Genomic DNA, 14,424 nt, shown 5'->3' with positions numbered 1-14,424 from the left:
TAATAAGCGCACTGTACTTTGTATACCTTACACCATCTGCAGTGTCTGTTTGTCGTTTTTCACATTTTCAGATATTTATTATCCTTGCAACAGACAAAATGTAGACTTCAAATTGGGCAAAATATTTCATTGAGGTACCAAGTCTAATCTCAAAATTGTGGCTATGTTACAAACTAAAATTCTTATTTTGAATTGGTTATAATTATTTAATGCTATGAATATACAGACATTTTCTAATGTGGGATATGTTTTGAATGTTTGAAGCTAAATTATTGAATTTAAAATTGTCCGTATGTACGGAATAATTTTCGCGACTGCAGTTTGCCAGTAGGTCAATTAGTAATGGAATGAAGTCTGTTCAAAAGTTATTCATTAAAAGAAAATGTTTGTGGTTGCAAATTATATTTTCAAATTTGATTGATACAAAGTTAGAAAGGCATTGAGGATAAAATGTGGACTTTTTTCCTTTTTTTTTTTCTTTTATATCAGTTGATGAATGCGTTTTGAGTAGGTCAATATGTGATGTTTGTTTTTCTATTAATGAATATTTTCCCTTTCCCATTCTTCATTTGCGTTGTCTTGTTTATGCATTTTATGATGTCTTTGTTGCATTGTTGATTTGAAAACATTGCTTATGTTTGCAGGCGGATTCCTCGGCTAGATGGCAGTATGTCGTTGGATTGCCTGGAAGTGATGTTCCCTCCATGTTGCAGATTGGTGTGATCATATTTCTGCAGTATCCTGAGACATGATACAGCTGGACACGTGAAGAGTTGCAATGTGAGGAGAAAGAGTGAGTGGCTTAGTTAAATAATTCAAATTCATTTCATGAAATGTGTTAAACACTTTAATTGCACTGTAACTACGTGTGTGTTAGTGTGTAATATGTATAAATGAATAGAGGAGAAATATTTCTTAACAATAAGAGACATACTGTAAACTGCATAAAAGCTATTTCATTGACAATGATTTTTCATTACACAACATGTTACAACTGTTGATTGGAGGCTCACAGTATAAAATGTTGACGTCATTAGGCCTAGTATTTCGTAAAGATAAGAAATAGATGATAGAGATGCAATGTGTAATGAATAACCTTCAGTATAGTGACTATAACATTAAATGAGCGGTGTTATAAGTTTATTAAGGAATGTAGTAACAGGCTATATTTATTAAGTCTATTTTAACAAAAGAATGTATAATGTTGATAATATTTGTTTTAAATATACATTTGACTATGCCTGTATACTTTGTATTTTATGACAATAAAGTAATATCACTATAAACAAAATGACATGAAGGAGTCCACTTTATTTCGCGAGCTCTACAGGCCGCCTGACCGCTGTAGTACCTGTTGAATGTGGATCGGACCGCCGTGGCCCTTATCAAAGTTTTTCTAGCATTGGGGTTTGGATGAGTGTATTATAGAATCATAAATCTAAACATAATAAGATGCATATCACTATGAATACAACATTTTATTTTGATCATTTTTAATGAACTTACAGTAACATTGATACTGATGATTAAACATTGTCCACACCTGTGGAGTAACGGTTAGCGCGTCTGGCAGCGAAACCAGGTGGCCCGGGTTCGATTTCCGGTCGGGGCAAGTTACCTGGTTGAGGTTTTTTTCCGGGGCTTTCCCTCAACCCAATATGAGCAAATGCTGGGTAACTGTCGGTGTTGGACCCCGGATTCATTTCACCGGCATTATCACCTTCATCTCATTCAGACGCTAAATAACCAGTGATGTTGATAAAGCGTCGTAAAATAACCTACTAAAAATAAACATTGCATCGTACTCTCTTGCTTGAAAATATTCGAAACGCAGTTTTTAAGTTACAGAAAAATTACATTATTGAACGTTGTTTGAAAGAGAGTAATTTACATTAGATTTTGTTTGACATGTAATATAACAAAATACAGTACTGAAACCTGTTGCGAAAATATTTATTCTCAATTCACTCTAGTCACACCCAAGTCACTCTTAACTCGCTCTCATGTTAATCCTAAACACTTGCAAGTCACTCCCAAATCACTCTTAAGTCACTTTCCATTCACTGTCGAGTCGATCTTAAGTCACACCTAAGTCTCTCCCGATTCACTCTTAAGTCACTCCCAATCACTCTCGATTCCCTCTTAAGTCACACCCAAGTCATTCTCGATTTGCACCCGAGTCAGTCTCGATATACTCCATAGTCACTCTCGATTCACTCCGAAGTCAGTTCCCAGTCACTCCCAAATCTTTATATCACTCTCAAGTAAATCTTAAAACACTCCCAAGTCATACTCGAGTCATTCTTAATACACTCTCGATTAAGTCCAAAGTCAATTTTAAAACTCTCATAAATCAGTTAACACACACATGACTCTCGATTCACTCTTAAGTCGCACCTAACTTACTATGAAGTCGCTCTCGATTTGCTCCCTAGTCACTCTTCATTCACTCCGAAGTCAATCTCGATTCATTCCCAAATGTCTTCCAAATTAATCTTACAACACTCCCAAGTCACACTTTAATCACTCAAGTCAGTCTTGAGTCACTCTTAAGTCACTCTCGATTCACACTCAAGTTACTCCCAAATCACTCCTGTCAGTCCTAAGTCAATGTTAAACACTCCCACGTCACTCAAAAAATCACTCTTCACAACAAATAGATTCACAACAAATTTCAATTGTATATGTTCAAATATTACTAATTATCAATTTTTTTGGCAAACAGTTTACAATTATTTTATTCACAAATGACAAGAAATGTATAGGCTATATCATGTGTATCATTTTGACGAGATACAGGTACCCATTTGTTTTGCAAGAATGCAAGCATATTGTGAATTTACTAATTGTTCACATTCATGCAAACAACATACGCCATTTATACATACTTATAAATAATACGCTTATTGTAATTAAACATAAGTCGACTGAATTTTTGTAATAACATATGTATTAGAACTCTTTTGTAACAATTGTATATGAAAATAAATACATTATACAAGGCAGGCCAACCTAATGAACTACAGTATTATAATTCATCCATGACATCGCCGCGACCCGAAGTGGACTATGAAAATATTCCCGTCGTCGTCGACTTCGTCTGGTCGTCGTCATCGAATTCATCTCGTCGTCGACTTCATTTCCTCGCCGTTGTCGATTTCGTCTAGTCGTTGCCGTCCACTTTGCCTCTTCGCCGACGTCGACATCGTCTCGCCTATGTCGACTTCGTCTCGTCGTCGTAGTGGACATCGTCCCGTACTTGCCGTCGACTTCGTCCCGTCTTCGTCGACTTCTCGTCATTGTCGTCTGCCTCGTCGTCGTCGACTTCGTCCCGTCTAATTTCGTCTAGATGGCATTATCGACTTCGTCTCTTCGTAGTTTAAAAGTCATCTAGGTCTCGTCGTCTTGCACTTCATCTCGTCATCGTCGTCTACTTCGTCTCGTCGTCGAATTCGTCTCGTCTCCGCCGTCGTCATGTACTTCCTTTTCGTCGTTGACTTCGGCCAGGTTCCCTGTCCAGGACGCCGGGATCTATATACAGGCCTCCGCTTTCAGGATTCCGGGTTCCGCGAAAACTACTTTGCGTTCCGGGTCCAAGACACGCGGACCTGGATAAAGAACAACCGGTTCCGGTTAGGGTTCTGGGACAACTCTGTCTTCCGGGTCCAGGACAGCGAGTTCCGGTTCAGGACTCAGGTTACGGGAGGACACCCAAACTCCCGGTTCCGTTTCCCAAACTCCGGGTTACGGTTCCCAAAATCCGGGTTCCAACATCCCAAACTATGGTTTCCGGGTAAAACTCCGGTTTACGCTTCCAAAACTCCGGGTTCCGCTTCCCAAACGCCGGGACCCAAAACCCCGGGTTACACTTCCCAAACTGCTGGTTCCGTCTCCCAAACTCCGGGTTCCGGTTCCAAAAATCCGGGTTTCGGTTCTCAAACTCCGGGTCCCAAACCGCGGATTCCGGGTCCATACTCCCGGTTCCGGGTCACAAACTCCGGGCCCTGGATCCAAAACTTCGGGTCCCAATCTCCGTATCCCAAACTGCGGGTTCCGGGCCCAAACTCTGGGTTCCGGGTCCCAAACTCCGGGTTCCGGGTCCCAAACTCCGAGTTACGGGTCCCAAACTCCGGGTACCTGGTCCCAAACTCCTGGTTCCCGGTCCCAAACTCCTGGTTCCGGGTCCCAAACTCAGGGTTCCTGGACTAAACTCCGGGTTACGGGTCCCAAACTCCGCGTTCCGGTCCCAAACCCCGGGTTCCAAACTCCGGACCCAAACAACGGGCCACAAACTCCGGGTTCCGGATTCCAAACTCCGGGTTCCGGTTCCCAAACTCCTGGTTCCGGATTCCAAAGTCGTATGTATTCCATCCATAATTGGATCACATATGTAATCCATCCATAATTGGATTACATACGTGATCCACACAGATTTGGATTACGTCTGTAATCCATTCATAATTGGATTACTAATGTAATCCATCCATAATTGGATTACTAATATAATCCATCCATAATTGGATCACATATGTAATCCACGTATTTGGATCACATTTGTAATCCATCCATAATTGGATTACGTATGTAATCCACACAGATTTGGATTACGTATGTAATCCATCTTTACTTGGATTGCACATGTAATCCATCCATAATTGGATTACATATGTAATCCACTCAGATTTGGATCACATATGTAATCCACACAGATTAGGATTACGTATGTAATCCATCTATACTTGGATTGCACATGTAATACATCCATAATTGGATTACATATGTAATCCACTCGGATTTGGATTACGTATGTAATCCATCCATAATTGGATCACATATGTAATCCACGTATTTGGATCAAATTTGTAATCCATCCATAATTGGATTACGTATTTAATTCACACAGATTTGGATTACGTATGTAATCCATCCATAATTGGATTACTAATGTAATCCATCCATATTGGATTACATATGTAATCCACACAGAATAGGATTACGTATGTAATCCATCTATACTTGGATTGCACATGTAATCCATCCGTAATTGTATTACATATGTAATCCACTCAGATTTGGATTACATATGTAATCCACTCAGATTTGGATTACATATGTAATCCATCCATTATTGGATTACACATGTATTCCATACAGATTTGAATTACATACGTAATCCATCCATAATTGGATTACGTATGTAATCCACACAGATTTGGATTACGTATGTTATCCTAAACTCCGGGTAGGGTTCCAAACTCCGAGTTCCGGTTCCCAAACTCCGGGCAGGGTTCCAAATCTCCGGGTTCCAGTTTCCAAACTCCGGGTTACTGTTCCCAAACTCCGGGTTCTGGTTCCGAAACTCCGAGTTCCGGGTCCCACACTCCGCGTAGAGTTCCAAACTCCGGGCAGGGTTCTAAAACTACGGGTTCCGGGTCCCAAACGCCTGGCTCTGGGTCCCAAACTCCGGGTTCCGGGTCCCAAACCCCGAGTTCCGGGTCCAAAACTCCAGGTTCAGGGTCCAAACTCCGGAAAGGGTTCCAAAACTCCGGATTCCAGGTACCAAACTCCGGGATTTGGGTCCCAAACTCCGCGTTACGGTTCCCAAACTCCGGGCAGGATTCCAAAACTCCGGGTCCCGGGCCCCAAACTCCGGGTTCCAGGTCCCAAACTCCGGGTTCCGGGTCCCAATCTCCGGGCTCTGGGTCCCAAACTCCGGGCTATAGTCCCAACCTCCAGGTTACGGTTCCAAAACTCCGGGTTCTGTTCCCAAAATTAGGGTACCAAACACCGGGTCCCAAACGTCGGGTTCGTGTTCCTGTCATAAACTAAGGGTTGCTGGTCCTAAACTAAAAAAATTAAAAACAAATTGAAAAAATGAAAAAGATTTCCAAAAAGGCAATTTTCAAAAAATAATTTAAAACAAAACTTTTAAAATAATATTTTCATAATGTTTTCAAAAACAAAAAAAAAATTTCAGAAAAATTTTGAAAATTAAAATTCTTTTTTGAAAACTCTTTTTTAAAGTATTCTTTTTCAATTTGTTTTCAAATTTTTTTAAATTTCTTTTAAAAATCTTTTAAAATAATTAAATTTTTTAAAAATCATTTTTCCAAATTTACTTTTAAAATATAATATTTTGAAAATTTCATTATTTCTTTCATTATTTCAATTGTTGCGATCCTCGCCTTGCTTCTGTCTCGGTTCTTCTTACTCCATCAACAATGCGCTTTTTATGTTGTTACCGGCTTTCCGCGTGGCTAACGAGAAAGACAGGCTTCGGCACGAATTGAAGTCACGTGATATTCATGGTCTAGTCATGCCCATCTTGACAATCGCCTAATATAAATACATGTTCAAAGTTCTAAAAAACAAAGGAATTGCTATATTAAACTCATGTTGAACGAGCATTTATATATAAACTTGTTCAATGTTGGCCATGTTATGACTAAGAGTGTGACGTCGCGACGTTATGACTAAGAGTGTGACGTCGCGCCGTAGCCTGTCTTTCTCGTTAGCCACGCTTTCCGGCTGTGACGTCACCAATGCTACCGAGCATATGAGATGAGCTTTAGGACCCTTTTGTTTCTGTGTTCTTTAAGACGTCATCTTAACTATTGCAACTAAATATAATATTCTGAGCATACAGGGATAAGTAGCTTTGTTGGGATGCCGAGTAATAAGAGAGTCCGAACTATGCTTGTTTTAATCAATTCAAATTCATGATTAATTTCACTGGACCAATATGATTAGTCCAGATGTGTTTTATGGCGCAATGATACTTTCACCGCAGGCAGTGATATCAAGTTCGCGCGTGGAAGCCACTCCTTTTCACAATGTCAGCTATTTCCATCAGCGTCCGTACATACACATCGAGAATCGTTATGTGTGCAAATTCTCGGCAAGCTAGAGAAGTTTTGTATTTCCTGGTTGACAGATGCAATACATATTATTACATGTCTCTCAACCCTTCCTTGATTGTTTCGAAATCAGTGCCCTATGAAAAATATGCTACAGGGCTTGATTAAGTCCTGGGCCATAATTATTCGAAAAATTTAGAATTGCAAAAGAAAAATTCAAAATTTAATATTTGAAAATGCGAAAAATTCATAATTAAAAAATATATAAAAATTGGAAAACTTCAAAATTCGGATACATCAAAATTACAAAAATTGAAATTTCAAGAAAAACGAAAATTAAAAAGGCTGACACAAATAATTGAAAATTAAAAAAAAATCAAAATGCGAAAAATGCCATAGTAAATAAATACTAGAAAAGTCTAAAAATTCTAAATAATGTAAATCGAAAAAAAAGTATGTTGGTAAAATTGAAAATGTAAAATCAAAATTTGAAAAATTTAAAAATTCCAATATTAAAAAATAAACATTTTCGAAGAATTGGAAATTCGGAAAAATTTAAATTTAAAAAATTCCAGATAATGAAAATTCGGAAAATTCCTAAAATTAAAGATTCAAAAATTCAAATTTCGTATATTTTAAAGTTCGACAAATTGGAAATTACTAAAAATTAAAAGTTACTAAAACAAAAAAATTCGGAAAATTATAAATCGAAATACTAAAATTTCTGAAAATTGTAAATTCTGAAAATTGAACATTCAATAAATGCGATAAGTCTGAAATTGGAAAAATTCGATTTTCTAAAAGTTTGAAATCCATATTTTATATTTCATCATCACTGCAATGATCTTTTATACTGTATATAATAATAATAATAATAATAATAATAATAATAATAATAATAATAATAATAATAATAATAATAATAAACGAGAACTGAACACAAACTGTGCAAAGAGATGTAAATATAACCTTAGTTGTCCTTGCTATAAGCAGCTACAGATCTGCAGCATTTCTTGCACTTTAATATATGGTACTTTTCACATACTGTATATACTATACTGTATATAAAATACTAGGATGAAATTTATGTGATGAAAGAGTGATGGAACGGAGAAAATTCTCTCCGGCGCCGGGATTTGAACCCGGGTTTTCAGCTCTACGTGCTGATGCTTTATCCACTAAGCCACGCCGGATACAATCCCGACGCCGTTTAGAATCGTCTCAGATTAAGCTCCATCTCTTGGGTTCCCTCCGTTCCATCACTCTTTCATCATGTGATGACGCAGAATATCTGCATGGAAGTGTCATATGTACTTCGACTTCGGTACATCAAAATATATATGAAATTTATGTGTCAAAACTTCCAAATGTGATATTTCATTACCAAAAAATTAATCGCAGCTAATGTAACATTTATATTAGCTTTTCTTTTTTAATAAATATCTCTTAACCAAGGCACTAATGTTTTAATGACATGTATATCCATGATGGTTATGTATTGAATAATCAATCAATCATGTTTCTCCGAAATCAAATTGTACTTTATTTTTAAATTTATCATTGTTCCATATTCTCTCCACAATCATATTGTATTTTTCATTTAACCTCTGCTTTGTATTCTGGATCCTAGTGGTCAGCTGGAGATTTCGGCCAGATGTCCAAAATTGTGGAATTTGTGTAAATATAGTTTTCACAATTCTATATATTGTTTGTTATTTAATGCTACCAGACTTACGGTTTTAGACCACTGGCATTCTGTTATATATTTCCCGCATGGCATTTCTTGTTCATTAATGTGTTTCTTTCCTTACAGTGGATGGAAGCAGCTGAATCCAAAATTGAAATTAAAAAAGAATTAATGTTCGCCAAGATAGGTATATGACATCATAAGATAGTCTACATAAATGTTAAAATTATAAATTTTTTGATTGAAAATCTGTATTTTTATCTTAAACTTTTATCTATCTTTCTTATATTTCATTTGCTCATTCATGTACTATAACCATTATTGTAAATCGTGTGTTTCTCTGTATTTAGTTAAGTCTTGGAAGGTCAGATAATAAAATAGAAATAAAAGCTTCAATTGCAACAATTAGAATTGGAGATTTATTTTTATCAACTGGAAATTACAATATTTTGTCGAAAAGCATAGGATTAAAGATATAACTCTGTGTGTGTGCTTCACTTCATCTATCTACTTTGCAGTGGCTGCAAAATATTTAAATGCTTGCTCATATCACAAACAGAAACTACTTTTCATAAATATAAATCATAAACATTTATACACGTACTACGCGACCAAGGCGGGACCCGTCGTGGCAGAATGAGGAACTCCGTGCTCGCTGCGTATGTTTACTGCTGGAGTGTCGTCACATCCATTGCCTAGCGTTTCAATCTGGTCGCTATGCCGCATGTAGGAAGACGTGTGTTTCGTAGCCAAGCGCGGAGCATTATTTATAATGCCATAAAGTTTTGTGAAGAAGAAAAGAGAACGAGTTTATTCTTACCTCTATCGAAGGGAACAGAGCGTGCTGCAGCTATTGTGAAGTTAAATAAGTAAACAATTAGTAGGATTAGAAAGGAAGGATGTGAGGACACGGTTGTAGAAATATCGATACAAAACAAAGTTAGACGACCTCCTGCAATTAAGGTTGAATTAGACGACATGGGCAAATGTATCATAAGAAGAGAAGTTAAGAAATATTATGGTCTCTACAAAGATCTTTCAACATTAGGAAAGTTACATGAATTTTGTAAGAGAGAGTTGGGTTTTAAAGGGTGCAAGGAAATTTTACGAAAACTCATACTATCCATAGAGTTCGCATTCAAAAAACGTAAAGAAAAAAGGAAATATCTATTAGAAAGCTCTGATACAGTAGCCCGTTATTTGCCTGGACGAAATATAGTTCCATACTCATTACACTGTCCACAAATGTTGGCAAGACGTAAACGTGTCAGGAGTTTATACAAATAGGAGTGCAGGTCAACGACTCATAGTAGCCCATATTGGTGGTAGTGATGGTTTTATACCAGGTGCTTTCCTCATATATGATGTCCGGAGTCTAAGGTACGAAATGTATATCAAATGCAATATTGTACAGGGACATCACTTTATTTTTACCAACATTTTTAACATTAACCTGGCTATACTCGGAAACACTGTTTCCCCCTTCCATTACAGGAGTTTGATGTTACTAGTGCAATATGTAAACAAATCATTTTACTAGGTATAGGAGGAGAGAAAAGTAGTGTATCCATTTATGTTGTAGGGAAAGACGATATTACGATTTTCAGTTTGATCATCACTTTTACGGAATTTATCAAAATACAGTAGAGTAGTAACATTAAAAAAAACTCAACTTTTCAGGCGGCTATGTTCGTTATGTAATGTCTACGTTATTTAGCATATTAATTATTGATGTTATCATACAATATAGAGAGTGCATTTAAATTGAGGGGGTCATAAGTAAAGGGCTGTAAGTGCACTTAAGTTACTTTTGAGAAAATGGGGTTTAAATATTTAAGCTTTCGTAAAATCGGTGAAATTTTTTTATTTAAATTTGAATGTGTGATGCGATTAAAATATCCCTTTGCCACTAAAATTTTAGATACTTTTGCTTACACTGGATGCACTTAACTCATGTTATTACAAATGTCACTAGCATTCCTTTGCTTCTAGCCACCTCAATTCAAAAAAAGCTAATCTGAATTTTTAAACACGTTGCTGAAAATGGTTGCCGTTCATTACAATGCAGGTTTCAATTCAGTAAGCTTACGCATATTATTAAAAACATTTTGAAGCATATTCTCTGAAATTGAATTTATCGTTTCTTGAATATAATTTTTAGTACGATATTATTAATATAGGTTCTTTCTTCTACAGAAAACGCAATCATATTTATGAAACACGCTATACACTGCAGTGGTTACTTCACTGCTTGAAGACTTCGAATGCAACAGCGGCCGTAAGTTTGTGTGTCTGACGGGAGCAAGGACATTAGTGAAGGGGTGAGAGTGAAGTACATTCAGAAATGCAGGTACAATAAAAATGTAAGTAAAAATAAAATGATGTCCCTATATAAAATACAGTACCTACTTTAGTTTACGTTACTTTCGATTCATGTTCCCTCCTTTACGAACACCGATGTTGTGGTGTGTTTTCTGATAGATTCCTATGTGTATAAATATGGTAAAATAAAACTAAACAATGAAGTTAACTATATATACGAATATATAACGTACAAAGCGTGTTAATAATAATGAAACAAGAGCGCAGTTCAGCATGTGCTTCATTTTGCATCTGATGCGGACTTTACAGCACGGCTTGTGTTGTGAAGTGAATCGCAGCGCCACCAAACAAAACGGTTCCCACCTTGGTCGCGTAGTAACATGTTTAGTGTTGAAAGTGTTAGTGCAAGCATTCGAATTAAAAACTCAAACCATTACAAAAGAAGAACAAAACAGCACTTTTATGACAAAATGTTATTCAATATAACCATTCCTCTTAGTTCAGTGTGTCCAAACTCAATTCAACTCACAATTTCGAGCAGTTTTCACTCCCAATTAAAAGAAATTGCCTGTTCTTGGTCTTCTGAGTAGATTCAACAGATTAACTTATCTGTAATAATAAGATTTAGAGTGACTGCTTATTTTCTCCTTTCTGCTGACCAGGTGTGTGGCGTGATGATAGATGCTTCGCTGTACGATGCCAGCAGGGCACGGTCCCTGCAGGGGACGAGTTGAGCGGTCCAATGACGCACTACTGCCCGGCTGAGGGGACGGCCTGCAAACGATATCAATGTTACAGCCGTGGGAGGTTGCAAAAAGTGCAATTCTTTGCGTTTAGTAATTGATTTTATGTAATTTCCAAAAGGCAGAGGTTCAAAATACTGAAATTTAGTGCATGAAATTTCATATTTTGCGATACGATTCTTCTCTGGATAATATTGTTCTAAAAAATAATGCATATCACATGGAAATTGATTTTTCCCACTAGATTTGCTTCCTGACTCATATTGCGTACTCTGTAGACATACAACCCAGACGTTCTTAAGGGGAGAGGATGGTATTTTTTGGTGAAAAATGAGTAAATAAAAAAAAATTATGTAAAATACTCTGTGATATGTGTGGAATGCATAGCATAACATTTTGTGTGTATTTGTGCCCTTATCGGGTGTTGAGTCGCCATTTTTAAACTTCCTGCGTTATGGATTTTTAAATCACTCGCCCACTTTTATTGTTGTTTCCGGTAAATTAAATTTAAATTTTTTTCTCTTTAAAATACCTTTTGATATGTGTGGAATGCTTTGCATAACATTTTGTGGGTATTTGTGCCCTTATCGGATGTTGAGACGTCATTTTTAAACTTCCTGCGCTATGGATTTTTAAATCACACACCCGCTTTTATCGGTTTCCAGTAACTTCTTCTTCTTCTTCTTTTATTTTTTTTTGCTACATTGCCAGACAAAAATAGATATAATTTCTGAACTATTAAAGATACATGCATGAAATTTAGAACACACATTCTTTAGACTATTAGGAAACCTTTCTCTGTAACAGAATTTTGTTAATTGATTTCATTTTAAAAATACGTCCGTTTGTTTGCAAGAAAAGAAATCAGGAAATTGTTATTGCATTTTAATTGTTTATTTCACAAACGTAGGGACTAATATCAAAATTCTGTTACAGACAGTTTGTAGAACATGCTTTTGCAAATACATTGCAAACATTGTTTGAATCTGTCTTTAAAAATGGTTTAGATATATCGGTTTTAGTACAATCCTGCATTGGGTATATATTTTTTTAATTTAGGCCCCCAAATAATTTTTTTTCAAAGTAATTTTTATTTGGTTGAGTTGCCACAGCTATGAGTCTCTACATACAAAAAATTAATATTTTACACCAAATAGGAAAAATGTTTTAAAAAATACCATCCTCTCCCTTTAAGTTACTATCAGTACACCTGTGGTCAGTCAATGTATTTCCCTCCCCTATTTTAATTTCATTTAGTGGAACTCCACAAATTGACAGCAATGGTCCGTGTGCGAGACGAGGTACGAACTCTGTTCTTCTACGGAGTACTGCGGACATTGGTAAACATAAGGGCTGTACAATGTTTTTATGGTGTGCGGACCGAAACATAACTAATTAACGTACATAATTTTAAATAATATATTGTAGTATATGCAAAATATATACCATAACAAAACAACTTCGTGATTAAGTATAATATACGTGATCCATTTGAAACATAAAACAAACTTCTGGAAGAAAAACTCTCTAAATGTATCTACATACAGGACTTTCATTTCAAAACTTCCCAATTTAAACAAAAAAACACGTAAATTTAGATATTGATGGGCAGGGCATGCAGCACGTATGGGCGAATCCAGAAATTCATATAGAGTGTTAGTTGGGATGCCGGCGGGAAAAAGACCTTTGGGGAGGCCGAGACGTAGATGGGAAGATAATATTAAAATGGATTTGAGGGAGGTGGGATATGATGGTAGAGACTGGATTAATCTTGCTCAGGATAGGGATCAATGGCGAGTTTATGTGAGGGCGGCAATGAACCTCCGGGTTCCTTAAAAGCCAATAAGTAAGTAAGTAAATTTAGATATTGAGAGGAAGTCTTAAAATGCATTTTAGATTTCACTTCCCACCCTCAGCAACCCCACTTCGAGATTTCAAATGACGCCCTTATATTTTTATACTTAAACTAGCTGAGAGCACACGGCGCTGCACGGGTTTTCCTTTCTGCTTCTATTTTTAATTAAACTGATTATTACATTTTCGGAAATCTCGGAAACATAACTATAGACAACAAAAATGAATTGTCTTTACTAAGCTAAGATTAATCTATACTTAATGTCACTTATATGAAGTGATGAACACCTTAGCGGAATTTAAAAGCGTTTTAAATCAGGCACCGAAAAGAAAACGTGTCATCATGTGCATGAATTTATTTTATTTTATTTTACTTTATTTTATTTTATAATTTATATTTTATTTTATATCATATTTCATTTTATTTTATTTCATTTTATATTTTACTTTATTCATTTCTTATTTTATATTCTTATATTTTATTTTTTATTTTATTTCATTTTATATTTTGTTTTATATTTTCTATTTTACTTCATTTTATATGTTATCTTTTATTTTATTTTATATTTTATTTCATATTCTATTTTATTTTAATTTATTTTATTTTGTTTTACATTTTATTTTTTTATTTTATTCTATTTCATTTCTTATTTTATTTTATTTTATTTCATATTGTATATTGTTTTATTTCATTTTATATTTCATTTTATTTTTATTTTATTTTTATAAGGAAAAGAAGACAGAGGACGGACACTAGAAAGTTTTCTTTTCTCAATCGTACTATCAGGGACTGGAATGCTTTACCTGCAGGCTTACTAAAGGCTTTACAAACAACCAAAAATGTATTTAAAATAGGCTTAAGGAGTTTACTAATAGATGGTAATTATACACAGTATTTAAAGGGTGTAAATGATATTTTGTTATTGAAGTGCTGTATCAGTGAAGAATTATGTTGTGTCAG

At 35.8% G+C, this 14,424-nt stretch overlaps 2 protein-coding genes across 7 annotated transcripts in view; one reads left to right on the top strand and one right to left on the bottom strand.

Annotated features, from left to right (window-relative positions):
- The window catches only part of LOC138710869 (mannose-P-dolichol utilization defect 1 protein homolog), a 524,941-nt gene extending 523,772 nt beyond the window's left edge, over positions 1 to 1,169 (top strand). The window contains exon 8 of the transcript XR_011335319.1: positions 645 to 1,169. The gene's annotated coding sequence lies outside the window, so the exon portion shown is untranslated. The remainder of the gene's footprint in view (positions 1 to 644) is intronic.
- A 7,780-nt stretch (positions 1,170 to 8,949) lies between these two features.
- LOC138710867 (uncharacterized) overlaps positions 8,950 to 14,424 on the bottom strand; it is a 2,470,114-nt gene continuing 2,464,639 nt past the window's right edge. For all 6 annotated transcript variants that reach the window (XM_069842040.1, XM_069842041.1, XM_069842042.1 and 3 more), the window contains one exon: positions 8,950 to 11,640. The gene's annotated coding sequence lies outside the window, so the exon portion shown is untranslated. The remainder of the gene's footprint in view (positions 11,641 to 14,424) is intronic.

This window comes from Periplaneta americana, chromosome 12 (assembly GCF_040183065.1).
Source record: "Periplaneta americana isolate PAMFEO1 chromosome 12, P.americana_PAMFEO1_priV1, whole genome shotgun sequence".
Taxonomy (NCBI): Eukaryota; Metazoa; Arthropoda; class Insecta; order Blattodea; family Blattidae; genus Periplaneta; species Periplaneta americana.
Note: the sequence above shows the minus strand (reverse complement) of the source record. Positions and strands in the feature narration are given on the sequence as shown.